The sequence below is a fragment of the Notolepis coatsorum genome, assembly GCF_963971535.1.
Source record: "Notolepis coatsorum genome assembly, chromosome: 1".
Taxonomy (NCBI): domain Eukaryota; kingdom Metazoa; phylum Chordata; class Actinopteri; order Aulopiformes; family Paralepididae; genus Notolepis; species Notolepis coatsorum.
In genome coordinates this window covers 223,336,734-223,348,884 of record NC_140165.1, presented here as the reverse complement: position 1 = coordinate 223,348,884, position 12,151 = coordinate 223,336,734, and positions in this window count along the sequence as shown.

Genomic DNA, 12,151 nt, shown 5'->3' with positions numbered 1-12,151 from the left:
GATGTTTAGCGTGTAATAAACTACAAACTACAGCGTGTGGAAACAAACTATTATTCCCATGCTGCACTACAAGTAATATTTGTCAAAATGAGCCACACCGTGTCTCTACAGCTATATTACAGAACACACACACAGCTTTGCAAACACAGAAACGACTAGAAGGCTGGCATTCTAAGGGTAACTTTAACCAAACAGCGTGGCACTGAAAGTGTTAATGTGCAACGACCCGGCCCCGGGCCCTCTTGAGGACGATTTGCCCGCCGGCGCCCACTTTGGCGACCTCTAGTGGCTCGGGTGTGCACATTAACACTTACAGAAACAGAACAGAAATTCAAACATAATTGATTTGGTCTGTTTAAATTTAAAGTAAAATGTAGTTTCAAGTTTCTTTAATAGTTGTCATACAGAAGTACAGAATACTTTCATACAAAATGCTTCTTACTGTTACGCTCCAGAGACTGTGCTAGACAAGATAGTATCAAATAACATAGTATAGCATGTAAATTAGAAGTAGAAAATGAGGTCACAGTGTTCAGTATAGACATATGTACAATGTTCGATGCAGAATAGACGTAACTGAGTTACCATATAATATACAATACTATGCAGTGTACTAATGTACAATACTATATAGTGCAAAGCAGAAATGGGATGAGGTACAATTTAGGTACAATTTACAGTAAGGTGTACGAGTTGTAGTGCAATCCTTCATCAATAAATATAAAGTGTGGGGAGTGGGTGCTACAGTGTGTTTGTTTAAAGTGAGTGTGTGCTATAAAGTGTGTGGAGTGGGTGCTACAGTGTGTTTGTTTAAAGTGAGTGTGTGCGTGTGGATGTGTGTGCTATGTGCGTTTGATGGTTGTTGTTGTGTAGTGTTCATTGTTCGTTGAGCAGCCTGCTGGCCTGGGGATAGAAGCTTCTTCTGAGTCTTTCTGTGCTCGCCTTGATACTCCGGTATCGCTTGCCTGACCGCAGCAGTTCAAAGAGGCAGTTGTTCGGGTGACTGGAGTCTTTAATGATTCTCTTAGCCTTGCCCCTGCACCGCTTGTTGTAAATGTTCTGGAGGGTGGGGAGCCCCCCTCCAATTGTGCGTTCGGCTGAACGTGTCACTCTTTGTAGTCTGCTTCGGTCTTGTGCAGTGCTATTCCCAAACCAGGAGGTGATGTTGCCAGTCAGGATGCTCTCTATTGTACATGAGTAGAAGTTCTTAAGGATCTTCTGACTGACTTGGAACTTCCTTAGGCGCCTGAGGAAGTAGAGGCGTTGTCGTGCCTTCTTCACAACACTGTCAATGTGTGTGGTCCATGTCAAGTCCTCGGATATGTAGGCTCCGAGGTACTTAAAGCTGTTGACTCTCTCAACCGGTGCCCCGTCGATGCTGAGGGGGCTGTAGTCCTTGACCCCCGACCTCCTGAAGTCCACAATCATCTCCTTTGTTTTGCTGACGTTCAGGGAGAGGCTGTTTTCCTGGCACCATCCCGCCAGGACCTTGACCTCTTCCAGGTAGGCCCTATCGTCGTTGGCAGAGATCAGGCCCACCACCACTGTGTCGTCAGCAAATTTGATGATTGTGTTGCTACTCCGCTGAGCCACACAGTCGTGTGTGTACAGGGAGTAGAGGAGGGGACTCAGAACACAGCCCTGGGGGGCCCCTATGTTGAGGGTGATGGATGAGGAGGTGCAGTTGCCTACTCTCACCACCTGGGGTCTGCCCGTCAGGAAGTCCAAGACCCACTGGCAGAGGTCATAGTTCAAGCCCAGGTCCCTGAGCTTGGCTATGAGTATGGAGGGGACTATGGTATTGAATGCCGAGCTGTAGTCGATTAATAGCATTCTCACATAGTTCCCCTTCCTCTTGTCCAGGTGTGATGCTGCTGTGTGCAGCACATGGGCTATGGCGTCCTCCGTGGACCTGTTGGGGCAGTATGCAAATTGCAGAGGGTCCAGGTTGATGGGGAGGGAGGAGCAGATGTAGCTGGAAGGTACATGGAGGTATTTGGAAGGTTGGTAAACTAATTTGGTTAAATTGAAATTCAAACTAATTGATTTGGCCTGTAAAATAGCCCAAAAAATATAAAATGTGTTTGGAAGATAAAATAATCATATACTGAAAATACTACAAATTGAAGGAAGTGTATTTGATTATTTGGCATGCACTTGTTATTTGTGGAGTGGCTAATTGTTGTGTTTTTCTTTAAAGGTTTTCAACCTACTCTCGATGATGCTACTCTCGATGATGCTACTTTTGATGATGCTACATTCAATGATGCCTTCAACATGATTTCAATGACTACAACATGTTTGGAATGATGATGTGTTGGACCATGAGAAGTCATTCAAATCTGCAAAATTGGAGTCGAGTTGTCCCAGCGTCCTCTGTTGAGGTTTCAAGCCGGTTTTCAAGTTTGGGCAGCACCGGGCCCAAGGGGAAAAACCACATAATGTGACCGTTGAAAACCATGTGGAGCAGCCTGGATCTGAGGATAAAAGGCTTCAGACATCCAGAGAACAGCTGTTGATGCAGAGGGAGAAGCTGTGCATGTCCCAGAGGTCAAGATGGCAGAAGAGGTTTCGGGGAAGAAGGTTCAGCATCTCAAAATAGAGAGAACCACTGCAAGAAGCAGCTTTACCAGACAAGCCAACTTCATCATCAGAGGGGCAAGCAGCATGGTTGAAGCAGAGTTAAAGGGGGAGTTCACCAAACTCTCTGACTGCTTAAGGGAGGTTTTTGCAACCAATGATGACTACAGAATTGGACTGCTGGTTGACATGAAGGAAGAGGAAGGAGCAGTTCTCACAGAGCCACAAGAGGGCGACATTGAGAGGGCTGCCAAAGGAACTCAAGCTACATTTGAAGAAATAAGAGACATTGTACAAGATAACCTGTGGTCCAGGTATGGCCAAGGTGAGCTCACAGACGCAGTCCTAGAAGCAGAAAAGACATGTGATCAAGCGGAGAGCTTACCTGTTCAAAGTGCCAACCTGGAGGGCTACGAGGTGCACCTGGCTCTCTTGGAGAAGCGGATAGGGGAGAGTCATGTCAACGTGGGAGAGATGGATCCCATCGACAGAAAAGGGGGACCTAGATGGCAGAGTCAAGGCCCTGAAAGCAATCAACAACCGGCTGGAGCTAAGGAAAGCTGAATTTGTCACTGTACAATGGGTTGAGACGCAGGCGGTATCCGCAGCCACAGGAGATCCAAGGGAAGGAGCACTGCCCACACCAGCAGCACCGATTGTGAGGATTAAGCCAACCACCCTACCTATCTTCAAGGGCTGTAAAAGAGAGTATCACAGATGGAGGAAAGACTGGGAGAGCCTGCAAAGGCAACGGGAGCCATCTGGAACAGCTGAAGTCAAGAAGATTCAGCTCCTGGACAGTGTGGATCACAAGATTTCAAAGGAGCTCAGGCTATCAACCTATAACACTGCTGAAGAGATATTCAGAGTCATGGAGAATAGGTGTGGAAACAAGTCAACCATCGCCATAGAAATACTGGAGGAGCTGGAGAAAATACCACCTGTGAGGGGAAACCAGCCAAGGAGAGTAATCAACCTCATACAGTGTGTGGAAAAGGCCCTGGCTGATCTCACAGATTTGGGAAACTCTGGTGCCATAAACAACCCACTGGTAATTAAATCTATAGAGAGCAAGCTACCTGATTTTGTTAAAAAGAGACTGGCTAATCCTCATGGTTGATCCAAGAAACCATGTAACTCCAGACAACCACTTTAACATGCTCTTGAAGTTTTGGAAGGTTGGTAAACTAATTTGGTTAAATTGAAATTCAAACTAATTGATTTGGCCTGTAAAATAGCCCAGAAAATATAAAATGTGTTCGGAAGGTAAAATAATCACTGAAAATACTACAAATTGAAGGAAGTGTATTTGATTATTTGGCATGCACTTGTTATTTGTGGAGTGGCTAATTGTTGTGTTTTCAACCTACTCTCGATGATGCTACTCTCGATGATGCTACTTTTGATGATGCTACATTCAATGATGCTACCTTCAACATGATTTCAATGACTACAACATGTTTGGAATGATGATGTGTTGGACCATGAGAAGTCATTAAAATATGCAAAATTGGAGTCGACTTGTCCCAGCGTCCTCTGTTTCAAGCCGGTTTTCAAGTTTGGGCAGCACTGGTACCAAGGGGAAAAACCACATAACTTGTCAAATATATAGATCGAATTAAAGCCCTATTGTCGTCTCAGGCAACAAAATCCGTTCGGCGGTTCTCGAGTTACATGCCGATATGTGAGGCGTGCGCCAAAGTATTAAAATTTTTTTGAATACCACTCCCGACTCCCGATGCTCTACCTCCATCAATCATTGGGCAATCTCGAAAATTTGACAGGGTTGTAACCAATGAGTGTGGCTTTCCAATGATACCCCACCTGGGGATGAGCGAATCAGGGATCTAGGTGATAAGTCACAAGCGAAAACAGGAAGTAAAAAATGCGCTGAATGCATTGGAGTCTATGAGAAAATGGAAACCAGGCTGCAGACCTTTTTTCCCCCTCACATTTGACCAAAATGGCTACTAATTCATTTCTAGGGATGCTTGATATTGGCTTTTTTACCGATACCGATATACCGATATTGTCCAACTCTTAATTTCCGATACCGATATCAATCGATACCGATATATGCAGGGTTCCCCCCCCCAAAAATGGAATAATTTCAGGTAATTAAGTAAGGGATAATGTATAGCTACGAGGTCATTGTCGCAAAATAATTGACCGACACAGAGTTCTGGAACACTGAGGCGCAGCAGAGTGGCTCTCGCTAACTTACTAACAATATACCTAATTAATTTTACACCATCGACAAGACGAGATCAAATGCAGACGCAGTTGTTTTGTTCTGTGGCTCTGCTGTCATCGCCGGCAGCCGGCAGGTGTGTGGTCTGATTGCACTGACGTAGTGCAGCTGTGCATAATGGTAATGCTTAGCTTTCGTGACTGCGACCAAAATGCTTGATTGTGATTGGTCAATAGCGCTCTGTTACCCGTATCAGCGGTCATTATTGCGCGTTGGCCATGACAGCGGTCAGTTATTGAGAAATAATTGACTGCTGTCAGGGGCAACCGAGCGCTATTGACCAATCACAATCAAGCATTTTGGCGAATGTTAAAACGCCATGTAATAACATTACATATCTTTTGTTGTGGAATTAACACAACATTATGCATACTTTTGACAATAAATAAAATCAGAATTTGTTCTTACTTGCTTGCCTGGGTAAATAAAGGTTCTAGAAATGTAAAAAAAAAATAAAAATAAAAATTATTTTAACCGATACCGATATTTTCCGATATCACATTTTAATGCCGATATCGGCCGATAATATCGGTAGGCCGATAATATCGGACATCCCTACTCATTTCTGAATGGATTTTTATGAAATTTGGACATGTAAATTTTTTTTATATACTACTTCTGGATATTGCCACTACTACAGAAAAACGTGAGTTTTTCTACAACTCAAGGTCAGACCTATGTTACTCTATTTCAGTAGCACTAAAAGTAAATTGTTTTCTGTTGAAAACTCATGGACACATGAATAAATGCTCCTTATTTTGATTTTATTTTGTGACATGGTATAAGCGGGATAAGGCCCTTTGAACTGTACATTAACATATTTCAATGGCTCTGCGCGGAGGCATCCCGTCCATTACAATTATGTTAATGTAGCTCAAAGGGCATTATCCCTTACTTAACTTCATCCCCCACCCCACTCCCTAAAAATAGTAACTGTGAGAGAGAGAGAGAGAGAGAGAGAGAGAGAGAGAGAGAGAGAGAGAGAGCAGTAGTAGTGAAGGAAAGTGAGAATTCCCAAGTTTAGACAGCTCCCCCACAACCATAACTGTGTAATTTGAGTATATCCAACCCAATTCTCCAATACTCCAGACCACATGCACATGGACTCAAAAAGCCTATATTTACAGAAATATCCGACTGTCCTCACACAAGAACGTGTGTCCCAAAGTAAGTAAAATGTTCCCTGAATAATGACAGTTGAACGGTGTGAATGAGAGGCAGCAGGTCCTGTAAGAATGCCTCGTTTTAATAACAGGGAACAGTAGGAGGGCATTCCAACCGCTACCAGCTATATCTGCCATCAATGGAAGTCCTTCAGTGGAAGGTCTGACAGCTACCAACTACGGTGCCTGTCATCAGTGTGAGATCCGATGAGGGCTCCAACCACTACCAACTATGGTATCTGTCAGCTATAGTATCTGTCATACGTGTACTGTGGTTATACCCTGCAGCTCCAATAAAAAACAAGGACCTCGAGAAGCAGACTGGTACCGAAAGACGAAAGTCTTTCTCTGGTCTGCATCCCCTTAACAATTGTATGTATTGAGCTGTACTGTACTGTACCCATTCTGCAATCTGTTAATAAACTTTTCAATCAATCAATCAATCAATCAAACCCCTCTCGGAGGACACGCAGTAGGCTGAATACATATTGTATCTCATGGACATCCACATTACTGGGTCCAGAAATCACACCAAGAACCATAAACTCCCTTCAAGCACAGATCCATGCTACGAGTCGCTTATGAGAATACGTTGATTGTTACAAAATCCTATCGTGATGTGAAGAGACAGCGCCAGAGGCCACAGAGCTCCTATCTCTATGACTTAGAACTCATCTCATCAGAAAGACCCTAGAGATGGATGGATGGATGGATGGATGGATGGATGGATGGATGGATGGATGGATGGATGGATGGATGGATGGATGGATGGATGGATGGATGGATGGATGGATGGATGGATGGATGGATGGATAGATGAATGGATGGACGGATGGATGGATTGATGGATAGATGAATGGATGGACGGATGGATTGATGGATGGAATGGCTGGTTGGATGGATGGAAGAATGAATGGATGGATGGATGGATAGATAGAAGAAGAAAGAAGGGTGTTACCTCTCTCTCTCCATCTCTGTCTCACTCTCTTCCTCTCTCTATCTCTCTTCATTTCCTTCCTTCTCTCTCTCTCCCTCCTGCAGTGATTTACAACCTTTAAGTAAAGCAACCAAAAAAAAACAGCTAATAAAAGTTAAAACTTTGCTGCCATCTTCAATCTTAAAAATTGAGAGAGAGAGACAGATTGACAAGTGGTTGCCAATTACTAACGTTTACACAGTAACGTTTTCTCAATTTATTTGATGACAGCGAAGAGAAAATGTTTAGAATCAAATGGTAATTGGGGGCGGCTAGGTGGCGCAGTGGGCAAGGCGTTCGCCACCAACGCAGGAGATGCTGGGTTTGAGCCCAGCTCTCGGCGTTGCTACCAGCTTGGCTGGTCGTTCATACTAATACAATTGGCAGTATTAGGGGGTGGGAAGCTGGTAGGTGGGGATCGGACGTTGTGGACAGCGACTCCTACAGGTCGGTTGGTGCGCCTGCACAGTAGAATCAGGAAGCGACGAGGGCGGCGTGTCCGTCCCACGCAGACCCTCGCCGCTGAGAGATCGCGCTGTGCAGGTGGAAAGATGCGACGGCTGCCTCCTCGAGTACCGGAGGGGACACGTGATGCAAGGCTTCGTCCACATTGCAGCCGGCTTGTGGGAGGCATGGCCTAACAACATTCGAGACAGGGGAGGGTAGAATTGGACAATGTGAAATTGGGGACGGGATAAAAAATTTAAAAATGGGGAGAAAAAGTAGATACAAAAAAAAAGAATCAAATGGTAATTCTGCCATTCAATAACAGGTGTGATCCTTCAGCTAAATTGATATCATCACAGGGGGAAAATTATGCCGGGCATAGCTGGCACGCACACAGACATTTTCTCTTCGCTGTCATCAAATAAACTGAGAAAACGTTACTATGTAAACGCTAGTTACTGGCAACCACTCACAATCTGTGTATTACAGCATCTCTCTCTCTCTCTCTCTCTCTCTCTCTCTCTCTCTCTCAGTGCATGCTGGGAATGAGATTGGAGAGATTGGAGATTGGAGGTGTGGAGGTATAGTGAGTTTTTTTTCTATCTTTATCTATCTATTTTGTTAATTTGTTTATGGGATATTGTATTATAAGTGTAGTGTTGGTTTGCTGTGTGTTTTGGTGTGTATAGGGTTAAGTGGGAGTGTTTTGTTTGTTTGGCAGTCGGCCAGGCTGTGCTGCTGGCTGACGTGAAACGCCAATATGGATTTTTCCAAAATCAGTAGAAAGAATGGCATTAAGATATCTGTTCCTAATGTGTCAGTAGAGAACTGCAGTTTGGCAGTTGGAAATATTGTCGGACACAGAAGCATTAAATCAGCTGCGAAAATGAATGGAGCAGTAGTAATCTTTGTTGACTCGGTGGACAAGGTGCACACACTGGTTCAATCAGGGATTAGTGTTGAGGGGGCTTTTCTTGCTGTGGAGTCTCTCTCCACACCAGGCAGAAATGTCTTTATTTCCAACGTTCCGCCGTTCATCAGTGATGAACTATTAATAAGTCAACTATCGCAACATGGGAGGATAATTTCCCCTATAAGAAAAATGTCGTCGGGATGTAAATCTCCGCTTTTAAAGCATGTTGTCTCACACAGGCGACAGGTTTTAATGGTTCTAAACAACAGCGGAGAAGAGCTTGAGTTGGTTTTTAAAATAAAAGTTGATGAGTTTGATTACGTGGTTTTTGTTAGTTCTGGCAATTCGGGGAGGTGTTTCAAGTGCGGGGAGGACGGGCATTTTTCAAGAGATTGTGCGGGGAGAGGGGCGAGGCGACCTCCGCCAGCCCCAGGTGGAGCGCAGCCCCAGGAGGAGCGCAGCGCTGGGCTGAGCGCAGCTGTGGAGGTAGGAGGAGTATGTAAGCGCAGAGCTGAGAGCAGTGTAAACAGGGTCCCGCTGCAGACTGCCAGCAGTGCAGCCGATAGTATCCCGCTGCAGACCGCCAGCAGTGCAGCTGATAGTGTCCAGATGCAGGGCCGCGGAGCAGGGGCAGCAGGTACAGAGCAGAGCCTTGGTACAGAGGAGGGAGGAGTGAGGGACACTGCCCCCCCCTCAACCAGTGGTGACTGTGGGGTAACAGGGGAGAACAGCGGTGGTTTGGTCCTTCCATTACCGCGTCGGAAAAAGAGAAAAACAAATGTGGTGGTTAATGAAAACAGCTGAATGAAGACAGTTGAAAATGGGTCAACAAGTGACAGTGGATTAGAGGGGGGGAATCCAAATGTGGTGGATAATGACGACAGCCAGACAGTGGAGAAAGTGACAGCAATTGACAGTGGGATAGTGGAGGAAGAGTTGAATGTGATGAATACTGTAAATAGTAGGACATTGGATGACAACAGTGGTGGGGGGGGGGAGGATATACCTGAGTCAGTTGAAAGGGAGGGAAGTGACAATAGTGGCTCGCAGGCTGGACAAGGAGAGGAAAGTGTTGTCAAAGGGAGTCAGGTGGAGGTGGAACAGGATGAGGAAGGAGAGTATTTGTCCAGTATGGAGGAGGGTGAGGAGGATGTTGAAACAAGTGGTGAAGAATATGAAGATTTTCTCACTGATTCACAAGTGCCTGAATCACAACAGAAGAAACGGTATACAGTCAAAGAGATTCAAAAATGCTTGCAACAATCAAAGAACATGAAGAAAGTAGAAATTAGAGATTATTTTGGAGATGAGGAGATGTTTATTAATTCAGCAAAACTTCAAATGAAAACAAGGAATAAGGGGGGGTACACTTCCCAGGAGGTTTTTAGGTTGAAGAAAATTGTACAGAAGCACAATAAAACACACAATGAAGGGAAACCAGAATCCAGGTAGTTTAGGACGCTTCCAGTGTGTTTTTTTCTGTTGTACACTCCTTTTAGAGATCATGAGTAATATAAAGGTTTCCACACTCAATATAAATGGAGCCAGAGATATGAGGAAGAGAGCAAGCCAGTTTGAACTCTGTAAATTGAAGAGATGTGATGTAATGATGATTCAAGAAACGCACAGTGACCCTTTAAATGAAATTGACTGGAGGAGAGAATGGGATGGGGAAGTTGTTTTAAGCCACTTAAGCAACAGTAGTGGAGGTGTGGCTGTCCTTTTCTCCAGGAATTTTATGCCAAAATCGTTCGTTGTGGAAGAGAGTATTGTGGGTAGGTTGTTGGTAGTTAAAGCCAAATATGAGCTTTTTAATATTGTTTTTGTAAATGTTTATGCTCCAAATGTAGGATCTACCAGGGTTCAGTTTTTAAGTGAAATTGGAGTTGTTTTAGGTCAGTGTGAGCCTGAAGACTTTTTATTTTTGGGGGGGGATTTTAATTGTACGGAGAATGATCAGATGGATAGGAATCACAGTGAACCACATCCTGCTTCAAAACAAGCTATGAAGCAGCTTGTGAACAATAATGATTTAATTGATGTATGGAGGGGAATCCATGATAAACAAAGACAATACACTTGGACTCATTGTAGAGAGAGTCGTTTTTCTATGGCCAGATTAGATAGGTTTTATTGTTTTAAACATCATTTTAGAACTGTGAAGGAGTGCAGGATACTACCTGTAGGTTTTTCTGATCATTCAATGGTATCATGCAATGTTTTTATTGCAAATGTTAAACACAAGTCTGCGTACTGGCATTTTAACACGGCTTTGCTTTTGGATGTGAATTTTAAGGAAACTTTTGTATTTTTTTTTAAGATTTTTAGAACCAGGAAAGGGGATTTTGCATCCTTGAAACAGTGGTGGGACTGTGGGAAAGTGGAGATTAGACAGCTTTGTCAACAGTACGCTCTCAGTGTTTCTTGTGACATCACCATGTAAATGTAAATCACCAAATCTATGAGAGATCTGGAGATTGAGATAGTGGAGCTGCAGGCTTCTGCGGAGTCCACAGGAAATCGAGGGTATAATGAAGACCTCAAATTCAAAAAAGCTGTACTGGCAGACTTGTTGGGCACTAGAACACAGGGGGCGCTGGTCCGGTCACGTTTTCAGAATGTTGCGCTGATGGATTCACCATCAAAGTTCTTTTTCAGTCTGGAAAAAAGGAATGGACAGAGCAGGTTCATCCATGCTCTCCGTTCGGATACAGGGCAGGTTCTAACTGAAGCGAGAGATATCCGGCGGAGGACTGTTGATTTTTATGCTCACTTGTTTAAAAGTGAATATGAGGAGGATGAACTGGCGTTTGAATCTTTCTGCAGTGGTCTACCTATTGTTTCAAAGGAGAGCAATAAGGAGTTGGAGGACCCTTTGACAGCAGAGGAGGTGGACGTGGCACTGCAAAGCATGCAGGGGGGGAAGGCTCCTGGGATAGATGGGCTCCCACCAGAGTTCTATAAAGCTTTCTGGAATGAACTGAAGGAGGATGTGTTGGAGGTTTTTAATGAGAGTTTTGAGGACTCTTTGCTGCCTCAGAGTTGCAGGAGAGCAGTTCTGGCTCTGTTGCCCAAAAAAGGAGACCTCCAAGAAATAAAGAACTGGAGACCAGTGTCGCTTTTATGTTGTGAATATAAGCTGCTGTCTAAAGTACTAGCCAACAGACTGAAAAAGGTGATGGACCAGGTCATCCACAGGACACACACGTACTGTGTGCCTGGCAGGTCCATTGTTGACAATGTGTCATTAATTCGAGATCTTTTGGAAGTCTCTGGTTCAGCGGGTTTTGATGCGGGTCTGGTTTCTTTGGACCAGGAAAAGGCCTTTGATCGGGTTGAGCACCAGTACCTATGGAAAGTGTTAGAAAGGTTTGGCCTCAGCCCTGGATCATTGCCAAGATTAAGGTGATGTATAAAGACATTGAGAGCGTGCTGAAAATTAATGGTGTTTTGAGTGAACCTTTTAAAGCAAATCGGGGTATAAGACAGGGTTGTTCTATGTCTGGTATGCTGTATGCTTTTTCCATTGAACCTATGTTGCACAATGTGCGTTCTAACATAAATGGCCTGTTTTTACCTGATTTTAATACACATTTTATTTTATCTGCATATGCTGATGTTATTGTTGTGATCATAAAAAATCTGCAAGATGTGACAGTTTTGGGCAACATTGTTGAACATTTTGGAAAGATGTCAGCTGCGAAAGTGAACTGGGCAAAGAGTGAGGCTGTAGCAGTTGGGAGGTGGGCGACAGGTCTTCCTCAGTTGCCAGGAGGTTTATGCTGGAAGAGGGGGGGTTTGAAGTACCTTGGGGTTTACTT